The sequence below is a fragment of the Physeter macrocephalus genome, chromosome 19 (assembly GCF_002837175.3).
Source record: "Physeter macrocephalus isolate SW-GA chromosome 19, ASM283717v5, whole genome shotgun sequence".
Lineage (NCBI taxonomy): Eukaryota > Metazoa > Chordata > Mammalia > Artiodactyla > Physeteridae > Physeter > Physeter macrocephalus.
Genome location: NC_041232.1, coordinates 61,619,029 through 61,631,276, shown reverse-complemented (window position 1 = coordinate 61,631,276; position 12,248 = coordinate 61,619,029).

Sequence of the window (12,248 nt, the reverse complement as noted above, 5' to 3'; positions counted from 1 at the left end):
TGAAGGAGAGATAAAGAGTTTCCAGACAAGCAAAAGCTGAGTTCATCACCACTAAACCAACCTTACAAGGAATGTTAAAGGGTCTTCTGTGACCAAAAAAAACGAAGATCCATAACAAGAAATAAGAAAATACATGAAGGGAAAAATCTCACTGGTAAAGGCAAATATATAGTAAAGGCAGTGACTCAACAACTTAAATAAGCTAATACAAAGGATTAAAGACAAAAATTGTAAAATCAAGTATAACTACAATAAACAATTAAGGAATAGACATGAAGATGTAAGATATGACATCAAAAACATAAAATGTTGTAGGAGGGGAGATTCTAAAATGTAGATCTTTTAAAATGTGTTTGAACTTAGATGACTATCAATTTAAAACAAGTAGATATAGTTGCAGGTCAGCTTATACGAATTCCATGGTGACCACAAATTAAAAACTATAATAGGTACACAAAAATTAAAGAGAAGGGAACCCAAACACATAACTAAAGAAAAGCATGAACCATAAGGGACTTGACTAAAATAAGAAAGACAAAACAGAGAAGAACTACAAAAACAACCAGAAAACAAGTAACAAAATGGCAATAAGTTCATACCTACCAATAATCACTTTAAGTTTAAGTGATCTGAATGCTCCAAAGGACATAGGGTGGTTGATTCGATTTTTTAAAAGACCAATCATAGGCTGCCTACAAGAGACTCACTTCAGAGATAAAGACACACAGACTGAAAGTGAAGGGCTGGGAAAAGATATTCCATGCAAATGGAAAAGAAAAGAAAGCTGGGGTAGCAATACTCATGTCAGACAAAGTACACTTTAAAACCAAGTCTATAATAAAAGACAAAGAAGGGCATTATATAATGTTAAAGAGGTCAATCTGAGAAGAGGATACAACATTTGTAAACATATATGAATCTAATATAGGAGCACCTAAATGTATAAAGCAATATCAACAGACATAAAGGAGAAATTGACAGTAATACAATAATAGTAGGGGACTTTAACACCACACTACATCAATGGAGAGATCATCCAGACCGAAAATCAATAAGGAAACAGTGGCCTTAAATGACACATTAGTCCAGATGGACTTAACAGATATCTACAAGACATTCCATCTAAAAACAGCAGATACACATTCTTTTCAAGTGCACATGGAATTCTCTCCATGATATATCACATGCTAGGCCACAAAACAAGTCTCAATAAATTTAAGAATATTGCAATTATATCAAGCATGTTTTCTGGCCACAATTAGAAATCGATTACAGGAAGAAAAATGAAAAAAACACAGACACATGGAGACTAAACTTGCTACTAAAAAAGCAATGGGTCAATGAAGAAATCAAAGAGGAAATCAGAAAATAACTTTAGAAAAAGTTGTAAAAATACAACTTTCCAAAATCTGAGATGTAGCAAAAGCACTTCTAAGAGGGAAGTTAGAGAGATAGAAGCCTACCTAAATAAACAAGAAAAATCTCAAATAAACAATCATCAGAAGAATTAGAAAAAGAACAAAGCCCAAAGTCAGCAGAAGAAAGGAAATAATAAAGGTCAGAGCAGAAGTGAATAAAACAGAGACCAATAAAAAAGAAGATAAAAGAAAAAGAAAAGTTCAATGAAACTAAGAGGTTTTTTTTAAGGTAAGCAAAATAGATAAACCTTTAGCCAGGTTCTTTTTTTTTTTTAAAGAGACAGGGCCCCAATAAACAAAATTAGAAATAAAAGAGTAGAAATTACAATTGATATCACAGAAACACAAACAATCATAAGAGGATATTATGAACAGTTATACACCAACAAATTGGACAACCTGGAAAAAACATATGATCTTCCTGAACTGAATCAGGAAGAAACAGAAAATATGAACAGGGCTTCCCTGGTGGTGCAGTGGTTGAGAGTCCGCCTGCCAATGCAGGGGATATGGGTTCATGTCCCAGTCCGGGAAGATCCCATATGCCGCAGAGCGGCTAGGCCCGTGAGCCACGGCCGCTGAGCCTGCACATCCAGAGCCTGTGCTCCGGAACGGGAGAGGCCACAACAGTGAGAGGCCTGCGTACCACAAAAAAAAAAAAAAAAAAGAAAGAAAAAAGAAAATATGAACAGATGGTTAAACAGTATTGAAACTGAATCAGTAATCAAAAAATTACCAACAAACAAAAGTCCAGGACAAGATGGCTTCACAGGGAATTTCTACCAAACATGTAAAGAAGAGTTGATACCTATCCTTCTTAAACTATTTCAAAAGATTAAAGAGGTGAAAACACTTCCAAACTCATTCTACAAGGCCAGCATTACTCTGATACCAAAATCAGACAAAGACACTACAAAAAAAGAAAATTACATAACAATATCCCTGATGAACATAGATGCAAAAATCCTCAACAAAATATTAGAAAACTGAATTCAACAGTACATAAAAAGGATCATACAACATGATCAAGTGGTATTTATCCCAGGAATGCAAGGATGGTTCAATACCACAAATCAACCAATTTGACACATCACATTAACAAAACGAAAAATTAAAATTGCATGATCATCTCAATAGATGCAGAAAAAGCATTTGACAAAATTTGACATCTATTCTTGATTAAAACTCTCAACAACACAGTGGGTATAGAGGGAACATACCTCAACATAATAAAGGCCATTTATGACAAACCCACAGTTAATATCACTCTCAATGATGAAAAGCTGAAAGCTTTTCCTCTAAGATCAAGAACAAGACAAGGATGTCCACTCTCACCATTTCTATTTAACATTGTATTGGAAGTCCTTGCCACAGCAATCAGAAAAGAAAATGAAATAAAAGTCATCCAAATTGAAAGGGGAAAAGACAGACTGTCACTATTTGCAGATGATATAACATTATATATAGAAATCCTAAAGACTCTACCAAAAACTTATTAGAATAAGTGAATTCAGTAAAGTTGCAGGATACAAGATTAATATGCAGAAATCTGTTGCATTTCTATACACTAAAAATGAACTATCAGAAAGAGAAATCAAGAAAACAATTGCATCAGAAAGAATAAAACACTTAGCAATAAATTTAATCAAGGAGGTGAAAGACCAAAAGATATTCCATGCAAATGGAAAAGAAAAGAAAGCTGGGGTAGCAATACTCATGTCAGACAAAGTACACTTTAAAACCAAGTCTATAATAAAAGACAAAGAAGGGCATTATATAATGTTAAAGAGGTCAATCTGAGAAGAGGATACAACATTTGTAAACATATATGAATCTAATATAGGAGCACCTAAATGTATAAAGCAATATCAACAGACATAAAGGAGAAATTGACAGTAATACAATAATAGTAGGGGACTTTAACACCACACTACATCAATGGAGAGATCATCCAGACCGAAAATCAATAAGGAAACAGTGGCCTTAAATGACACATTAGTCCAGATGGACTTAACAGATATCTACAAGACATTCCATCTAAAAACAGCAGATACACATTCTTTTCAAGTGCACATGGAATTCTCTCCATGATATATCACATGCTAGGCCACAAAACAAGTCTCAATAAATTTAAGAATATTGCAATTATATCAAGCATGTTTTCTGGCCACAATTAGAAATCGATTACAGGAAGAAAAATGAAAAAAACACAGACACATGGAGACTAAACTTGCTACTAAAAAAGCAATGGGTCAATGAAGAAATCAAAGAGGAAATCAGAAAATAACTTTAGAAAAAGTTGTAAAAATACAACTTTCCAAAATCTGAGATGTAGCAAAAGCACTTCTAAGAGGGAAGTTAGAGAGATAGAAGCCTACCTAAATAAACAAGAAAAATCTCAAATAAACAATCATCAGAAGAATTAGAAAAAGAACAAAGCCCAAAGTCAGCAGAAGAAAGGAAATAATAAAGGTCAGAGCAGAAGTGAATAAAACAGAGACCAATAAAAAAGAAGATAAAAGAAAAAGAAAAGTTCAATGAAACTAAGAGGTTTTTTTTAAGGTAAGCAAAATAGATAAACCTTTAGCCAGGTTCTTTTTTTTTTTTAAAGAGACAGGGCCCCAATAAACAAAATTAGAAATAAAAGAGTAGAAATTACAATTGATATCACAGAAACACAAACAATCATAAGAGGATATTATGAACAGTTATACACCAACAAATTGGACAACCTGGAAAAAACATATGATCTTCCTGAACTGAATCAGGAAGAAACAGAAAATATGAACAGGGCTTCCCTGGTGGTGCAGTGGTTGAGAGTCCGCCTGCCAATGCAGGGGATATGGGTTCATGTCCCAGTCCGGGAAGATCCCATATGCCGCAGAGCGGCTAGGCCCGTGAGCCACGGCCGCTGAGCCTGCACATCCAGAGCCTGTGCTCCGGAACGGGAGAGGCCACAACAGTGAGAGGCCTGCGTACCACAAAAAAAAAAAAAAAAGAAAGAAAAAAGAAAATATGAACAGATGGTTAAACAGTATTGAAACTGAATCAGTAATCAAAAAATTACCAACAAACAAAAGTCCAGGACAAGATGGCTTCACAGGGAATTTCTACCAAACATGTAAAGAAGAGTTGATACCTATCCTTCTTAAACTATTTCAAAAGATTAAAGAGGTGAAAACACTTCCAAACTCATTCTACAAGGCCAGCATTACTCTGATACCAAAATCAGACAAAGACACTACAAAAAAAGAAAATTACATAACAATATCCCTGATGAACATAGATGCAAAAATCCTCAACAAAATATTAGAAAACTGAATTCAACAGTACATAAAAAGGATCATACAACATGATCAAGTGGTATTTATCCCAGGAATGCAAGGATGGTTCAATACCACAAATCAACCAATTTGACACATCACATTAACAAAACGAAAAATTAAAATTGCATGATCATCTCAATAGATGCAGAAAAAGCATAATAAATTTAATCAAGGAGGTGAAAGACCTATACTCTGAAAACTGTAAGACACTGATGAAGGAACTTGAGGACAGTACAAATAAATTGAAAGATATCCAGTGTTCATGGACTGGGAAAATTAATATTGTCAAAATGCCCACACTACCCAAAGCAATCTATAGATGTAATGTAATCCCTATCAAAATACCAAGGGCATTTTTCACTGAACGAGAACAAATAATCCTAAAATTTGTATGGAACCACAAAAGACCTCAAACAGCCAAAGCAATCTTGAGAATAAAAGAACAAAGCTGGAGGTATCACACTCCCTGACTTCAGACTATACTAAAAAGTTACAGTAATCAAAACAGTGTGGTACTGGCATAAAAACAGACACATAGACCAATGAAACAGAATATAGAGAGCCCAGAAATAAACCCACACACGTATGGTTAATTAATCTATGAGAAAGGGCAAGAATATACAATGGGAAAAAGACAGTCTCTTTGGTAAGTGGTGCTGGAAAAACTGAACAGCTACATGTAAAAGAATGAAGTTAGAACATTTTCTCACACCATTTGGATTAAAGAGCTAACTGTAAGAACTAAAACCATAAAACTCCTAGAAGAAAATATAGGCAGTACGCTCTTTGACATAGGTCTTCGCAGTATTTTTTTTTTTTTTTTTGATCTGTCTCCTTGGGCAAGGGAAACAAAAGCAAAAATAAACAAATGGGGCCTAATCAAACTTAAAAGCTTTTGCACAGTGAAGGAAACCTTCAACAAAACAAAAAGGCAACCTACTGAATGGGAGAAGATATTTGTAAATGATGTGTCTAATAAAGGGTTATATCCAAAATATATAAAGAATTCATACAACTCAATATTTTTTAAAAACCTGGATTTAAAAATGGGCAAAGGACCTAAATAGGCATTTTTATAAAGAAGACATACAGATGGCCAACGGGCTCATGAAAAGATGGTCAACATCACTAACCATCAGGGAAATGTAAATCAAAACCAGAATTAGGTATTGCTTGACACACGTCAGAATGACTATCATCAAAAAGACAAGTGTTGGAACTTCCCTGGTGGTCCAGCGGTTAAGAATCCGCCTTCCAATGCAGGGGACGTGGGTTCGATCCCTGGTCAAGGAACTAAGATCCCAAATGCCGTGGGGCAACTAAGCCCGCACGCCACAACTAGAGAGCCCATGCGCCACAACTAGAGAAGCCTGTGCACTGCAACAAAGAGCCTACAGGCCACGACGAAGACCCAGCACAGCCAAAAACAAAAAAAGACAAGTGTTGGTGAGGATGAGGAGAAAAGGGAACCCTCCTACACTGTTGATGCGAATGTAAATTGCTACAGCCACTATGGAAAACGGTATGGAGGTTCCTCAAAAATTTAAAAATAGATCCCCAGCAATCTCACTCCTGGGTATATACCCAAAGAAAATAAAAACACTAATTTGAAAAGATACATGCACCCCAATATTCATAGCAACGTTATTTTCAATAGCCAAGATATGGGAGCAACGTAAGTGTCCATCAACAGATGAGTTAAAGAAGATGTGACTAAGAGGTACAAACTACTGGAATAAAATAAATAAGTTACAAGAATGTAATGTACAGCACAGGGAATATAGCTAATATTTTATAATAACTTTATATGGAGTATAATCTATAAAAATATTGAATCCCTATGTTGACACATGAAACTAATATAATATTGTAAATCACTTATACTCCAATTTAAAAAGGAGCCAAAAAATTGTAACTATATGTGGGGATAAATGTTAACTAGGCTTATTGTGGTGATCATTTCACAAAGTATATACAAATATCAAATCATTATGTTGCACACCTGAAAAAAATATAATGTTATATGTCGATTATATCTCAATCTTTTTTAATTTGGTAGAGAGGATGAAGGAGGATATTTTTCTGAATCTAAGTAACTTTTGAACTTTTGTAAACAGAATATTTAAGAATTTAACTAAATATTCTTAATCTAAAGAAAATAAAAATTGAAAAAAATATTGAAAAAACAAAAGAAAGAACTGGAAGGATAAGGATTTAGACAAGGAGAGATGCAGGGAATGATGTCAAGGCCAGAGGAAAATATTAGCATGAGAATTTTTTGATGAAGGAAGGACGAGTGGATGGCAGGAATGAGTAAATGGAATACCATGAGCCAAGGCAGGAAAGTAGATATCAGGGAAATAGGTGGTGCCAGTGAATGAAGGAGCATGGAAATAGACTAGGGAGGCAACATGGAGCCTGCTTAGGGAGGGCCTTGGCTCTGGCCTAAAGATTGGAAGGACGCGTACATGGTTGGCCTGCAGCCTGGATTACGTGCAAGTGAAACCCTCCTGGATACCCGGAAATAAGTGAAAGGGAGGAGACAACCCAATAGGACAAGCGGTAGCACTGGAGACTGAATACCAACATGATTTGGTCAAAACTGGTTTGTTCTAGCTCAGTTTTCTGTGTGTACCTGGCACCCAATAAATCCCTGCTATGGACCTGATTAACCAAGTCAGGACCCGATTCAGCATAAGTTCCTGAGGAACAGGTTGTGTATCTTCATCTCTTTGGTGTCACCTTCGGCCCTGACTCTGCCCATAAAAGCCTCGTTTCTTGGTGCACCTATGATCTTCCTATCCTTCCTCATGCCACTTTTATGAAACAGGAAGTCACCTCCCCAATCCTGCACCCACTCCCTCCTTCACAGGAAGTGGGATCTAAAAAACATGAGGCTCCTTGGGGTGCAGCCCAAGTGTGATTATGAACCCCATTCAGTAGACTTTGAATAAAACAAAGAGGAAGAGCAAATTATGTTTTCTCTAGTTTGAGCCCAAATAATGCCAGCCATGAGACTCAAAAACTCCAGGCCCTGGTGAGAGGCTGGGATAATTACACTGATGGGTTTCCAAAGACTGCAGAGAAGTAATGAAACAGTAAACAACACAACCAACATTCTTTTCTCCCAGGCCCTGGTTGATTTTGGTGAGGCTCTTAGTTGCATTTTTGCAGATCCCACCTTTGGCGAGATTGTGGTGCCCAAAAGCTTGGGCTTCAACATTCATCTTGGCCTTTGTGAACCTCCTTATCCCCCAGCCCTGCCCCCGCCCCTAGGCACCCAGCACGTTTCTCTTGCTCCAGCCTCTCCTATAATATGAAAATGATCATAAAGTGAAGAACACTTAGTTATGATTCAACTCAGTATTTATCCAGCATGGAAGGCTCTCTGCTTATCATAATTACAAGGGCAATAAAGATGAGCAAGATGTAGCTCATGTTCTCAAGAAACTATGGACCTAGTGGTGCAGGACTACACTACCTAACATGGGAGAATAAAGCAACGGTCATTCAGGAAGCATAAGAGGGGCTCGGGGACAGAAATCGGAAGATGGCCCATTATTCGGGGTCAACTGGAAAGATTCATAGAGGAGGACATGGGCCTTGAGGGCAGACTGGGTTTGACAAGCAGAGGCAGGGCAATGGGGAAGGGAGTACAAGGGAGAAGGGGCAGAGGGTCTTCCAGGAGGAAGACGCAGCAGGGGCAAAGGCAGAGAGATGCCAAAACTGAGGACTTGTTGAGAGAGCAATGGGTTGCCCTCTCTGGAATGCTGGCAGGCTGTAAAGAGTAGTGTTCTGCTTAATCCCACAAAGCAATGGGAGCCATTAAAGGCGTTGGGATCTCAAGCGTGGGCCTCTTCCCGGTTCTCCATAGGTGAAAAGAGAGGTAAGGTTATTTAGTGGGGAGAAAAAAAAATGCTTAACCTATTCAAATGCATCACTATTGAGGAAATGTCAATAGTGAAATTCTTGAGGCAGCTCCAGGGGAAACTGGGGAAACATAACTACTTAAATCAGAGCATGTTTTGAAAATTCAGCTAACGTTTCTTTAGTGCCTTCAAGGAGCTGAGCACTGTGACCGGCGTTTTACGTAGATGGTTTCATTGGATCCTAAAAGGTTGGATTCTTTTCCACCATTTTACAGAAGAAAAAACTGAGATTCAAAACGGTCCAAGGCCACAGAGCAGCAACTGGTGGAGATAGAATTTGCATCCACCTTACTCTAACACCTAAGATTTTCCCATCACCCCTTGCTGCTCTGGGGACCTCCTCTATGTTGCATGCGTACAGCCAGTCTGCCCTTCTGCATCAAGTGCCAGCCAGGAACAAGGCACTAGCCAGAAGGGAGCTTTCATTTGGGGGCAAGAGAAAGGTCAATTGAAAGTTGCTGGCCTGGGAGAGAGTTGTGGCCTGGAGTGGAGGTCTCCTTGAGAGTAATCAGCTGTGTGATCTTGGGTAAGTTGCTTTACCTCCCTGATCTTCCTCATCTGGAAAATTAGGACTAGAGTGATGATTGGGAAATTTTTCAAGCAGCAGAATCTTTTTCTTCAAAATGAAATTATAAGTGAACTACAATAAAACCAATAAAAACGGGACTGCCCTGGTTGATGCTGGCAAGGAGGGTAGGGAGGGAAAGGGCCCGGTTGCTGCAAAAAATTTTGTAAATTTTATTTTAAAATTGTGTATTACAGTTTGAGGAAACAAGAGTCCAGAGAGCTGAGTAAACTTAGCAGGACACACAGCTGCTTGGAGGCAGAACTGAGATCCTAACCCAGGCAGTCCTCGCAAAGCCTGTGCTCCCACCGTCACACCCTTCTCTCTTCCTGGCAGGAGTCAGGCTAACGCTTCATTTAATACGGCACATTTACAACAAGCCATAAGACACAAAAGTTAAGGTTCATAATGGCAATACTCCCCCACATTGGTCTGTGCTGAATGAGAGACTGCTAGGTAGGCAGATATAAATATAGACTTTATTATACCACATCACAAGGCAGGGGAGTTAATGTTGTTGGGAGAACATTCATTTCCACTTTTCCATACTTTTGCATGTCTTAATTTCCAACTTAATGGGGCATTATCATAATTTTTGCATTATGTAATGATTAAAATGAAGCGCATAATATTTATTGATTTATTTGATTTATTTAAAATGTAACCATTGCCCCAGGGCAGGTGCATGTACAAAATACAAATGCAACAGTTAAATTGAATCCAGCAGATAAATTTCCCATTAAGAAAAGACATTTCAGGACTGTCAAGACAATGAGAAATGTCTTCCCAGAATCATCAGGAGAAAGGAAATCTTGAGAGGTCACCTGGTCCAACCCTCTGTCTCGGGCAGAATTGCTCCTAATCCCCCAAGACTGAGAACCAATCAATTCAACTTTCTGACAGTCTCTAGGGAGAGACACATTCTACCGTATTCTCCTACCTCTGGCTTCAACCCCAAGACTAACATCTCCTCCCTGAGTCAATCCAGCCTTTTCGTCCCTCCCTGTGCCCCCTGATATCTCAGTCCTTTAGTTCATAATCACCCCGTCCTCAAAGTCTATTCCTCATTCCATTTCTTGCTGACCCATTTCTCATTCCATGCCTCCACCTCCTACAAAGACCCACGTTAGGAGACCAGGTTCTTTATGTAGAATCTTAGAAACTTCTACTGAGCAGAAGAATTGATCCAGCATCCCATGCACAGCAGGACTTCCTTAGACACATCCCCAACTGCTGGACATCCAGTCTCTGCTAGAGCCTTCTAAAGTTGAGGCACCCATCGTGGATGGGGAGACTAATCTGAGTCTGACACTGTGGGGACACCCACTCCCTGTAACTTTCTCCCAGCCCAGCCTAGGATTCCATTCTTTTTTCCACTGTCTTAGTAGAATTTAGAATCTTGGATTGAATTACACTGAGATTGTGTTTCAAAGACCCCCTCACGGAGGAGGAGAGAAGATGGCGGAAGAGTAAGATGCAGAGATCACCTTCCTCCCCACAGATACATCAGAGATACATCTACACGTGGAACTGCTCCTATAGAACACCCACTGAATGCTGGCAAAAGACCTCAGACCTCCCAAAAGGCAAGAAACTCCCACGTACCTGGCTGTGTGGATTAAAGGCTCTTGGTGCTCCAGCCAGGCGTCAGGGCTGTGCCTTTGAGGTGGGAGAACCAACTTCAGGACACTGGTCCACAAGAGACCTCCCAGCTCCATGTAATATCAAATGGCGAAAATCTCCCAGAGATCTCCATCTCAACACCAAGACCCAGCTTCACTCAACACGGAGGAGAGCGCAGCAACAGGGGTGCGGAGGGCAAAGCGGAGAGATTCCCGCACGGAGGATCAGTGCTGACCAGCACTCACCAGCCCGAGAGGCTTGTCTGCTCACCCGCCGGGGCGGGCGGGGGCTGGGAGCTGAGGCTCGGGCTTCGGTCGGATCCCAGGGAGAGGACTGGGGGTGGCGGCGTGAACACAGCCTGAAGGGGGCTAGTGCGCCACGGTTACCCGGGAGGGAGTCCGGGAAAAAGTCTGGACCCGCCGAAGAGGCAAGAGGCTTTTTCTTGCCTCTTTGTTTCCTGGTGCGCGAAGAGAGGGGATTCAGAGCACCGCCTAAACAAGCTCCAGAGACAGGCGCGAGCTGCGGCTATCAGTGCGGACACCAGAGACGGGCATGAGACGCTAAGGCCGCTGCTGCCGTCACAAAGAGGCCTGTGTGCGAGCACAGGTCACTCTCCACACCTCCCTCCAGGGAGCCTGTGCAGCCCGCCACTGCCAGGGTCCCGTGATCCAGGGACAACTTCCCCGGGAGAAACACAGAACACACGGCGCGCCTCAGGCTGGTGCAACGTCACGCCGGCCTCTGCCGCCGCAGGCTCGCCCCGCATCCGTGCCCCTCCCTCCCCACAGCCTGAATGAGCCAGAGCCCCTGAATCAGGTTAAAGGAGCACCTTTAACCCCGTCCTGTCTGAGCGAAGACCAGACGCCCTCGGGCGACCTACACGCAGAAGCGGGGCCAAATCCAAAGCTGAACCCCAGGAGCTGTGCGAACAAAGAAGAGAAAGGGAAATCTCTCCCAGCAGCCTCAGGAGCAGCGGATTAAATCTCCACAATCAACCTGATGTACCCTGCATCTGTGGAATACCTGAATAGACAACGAATCATCCCAAATAGAGGAGGTGGACCTTGGGAACAAGATATATGATTTTTTTCCCCTTTTTCTCTTGTTGTGAGTGTCTATGTGTATGCTTCTGTGTGAGATTTTGTCTGTATAGCTTGCTTTCACCATTTGTCCTAGGGTTCTGACTGTCCCGTCTTTTTTGTTTTTTTTTTTAACTTTTTAAAATTTTTCTTCTTAATAATTATTTTTTATTTTAAGAACTTTATTTTATTTTATTCTACTTTATTTTATCCTCTTTCTTTCCTTCTTTCTTTCTTTCTTTCATTCTTTCTTTCTATTTTTTCTCCCTTTTATTCTGAGCCATGTGGATTAAAGGCTCTTGGTGCTC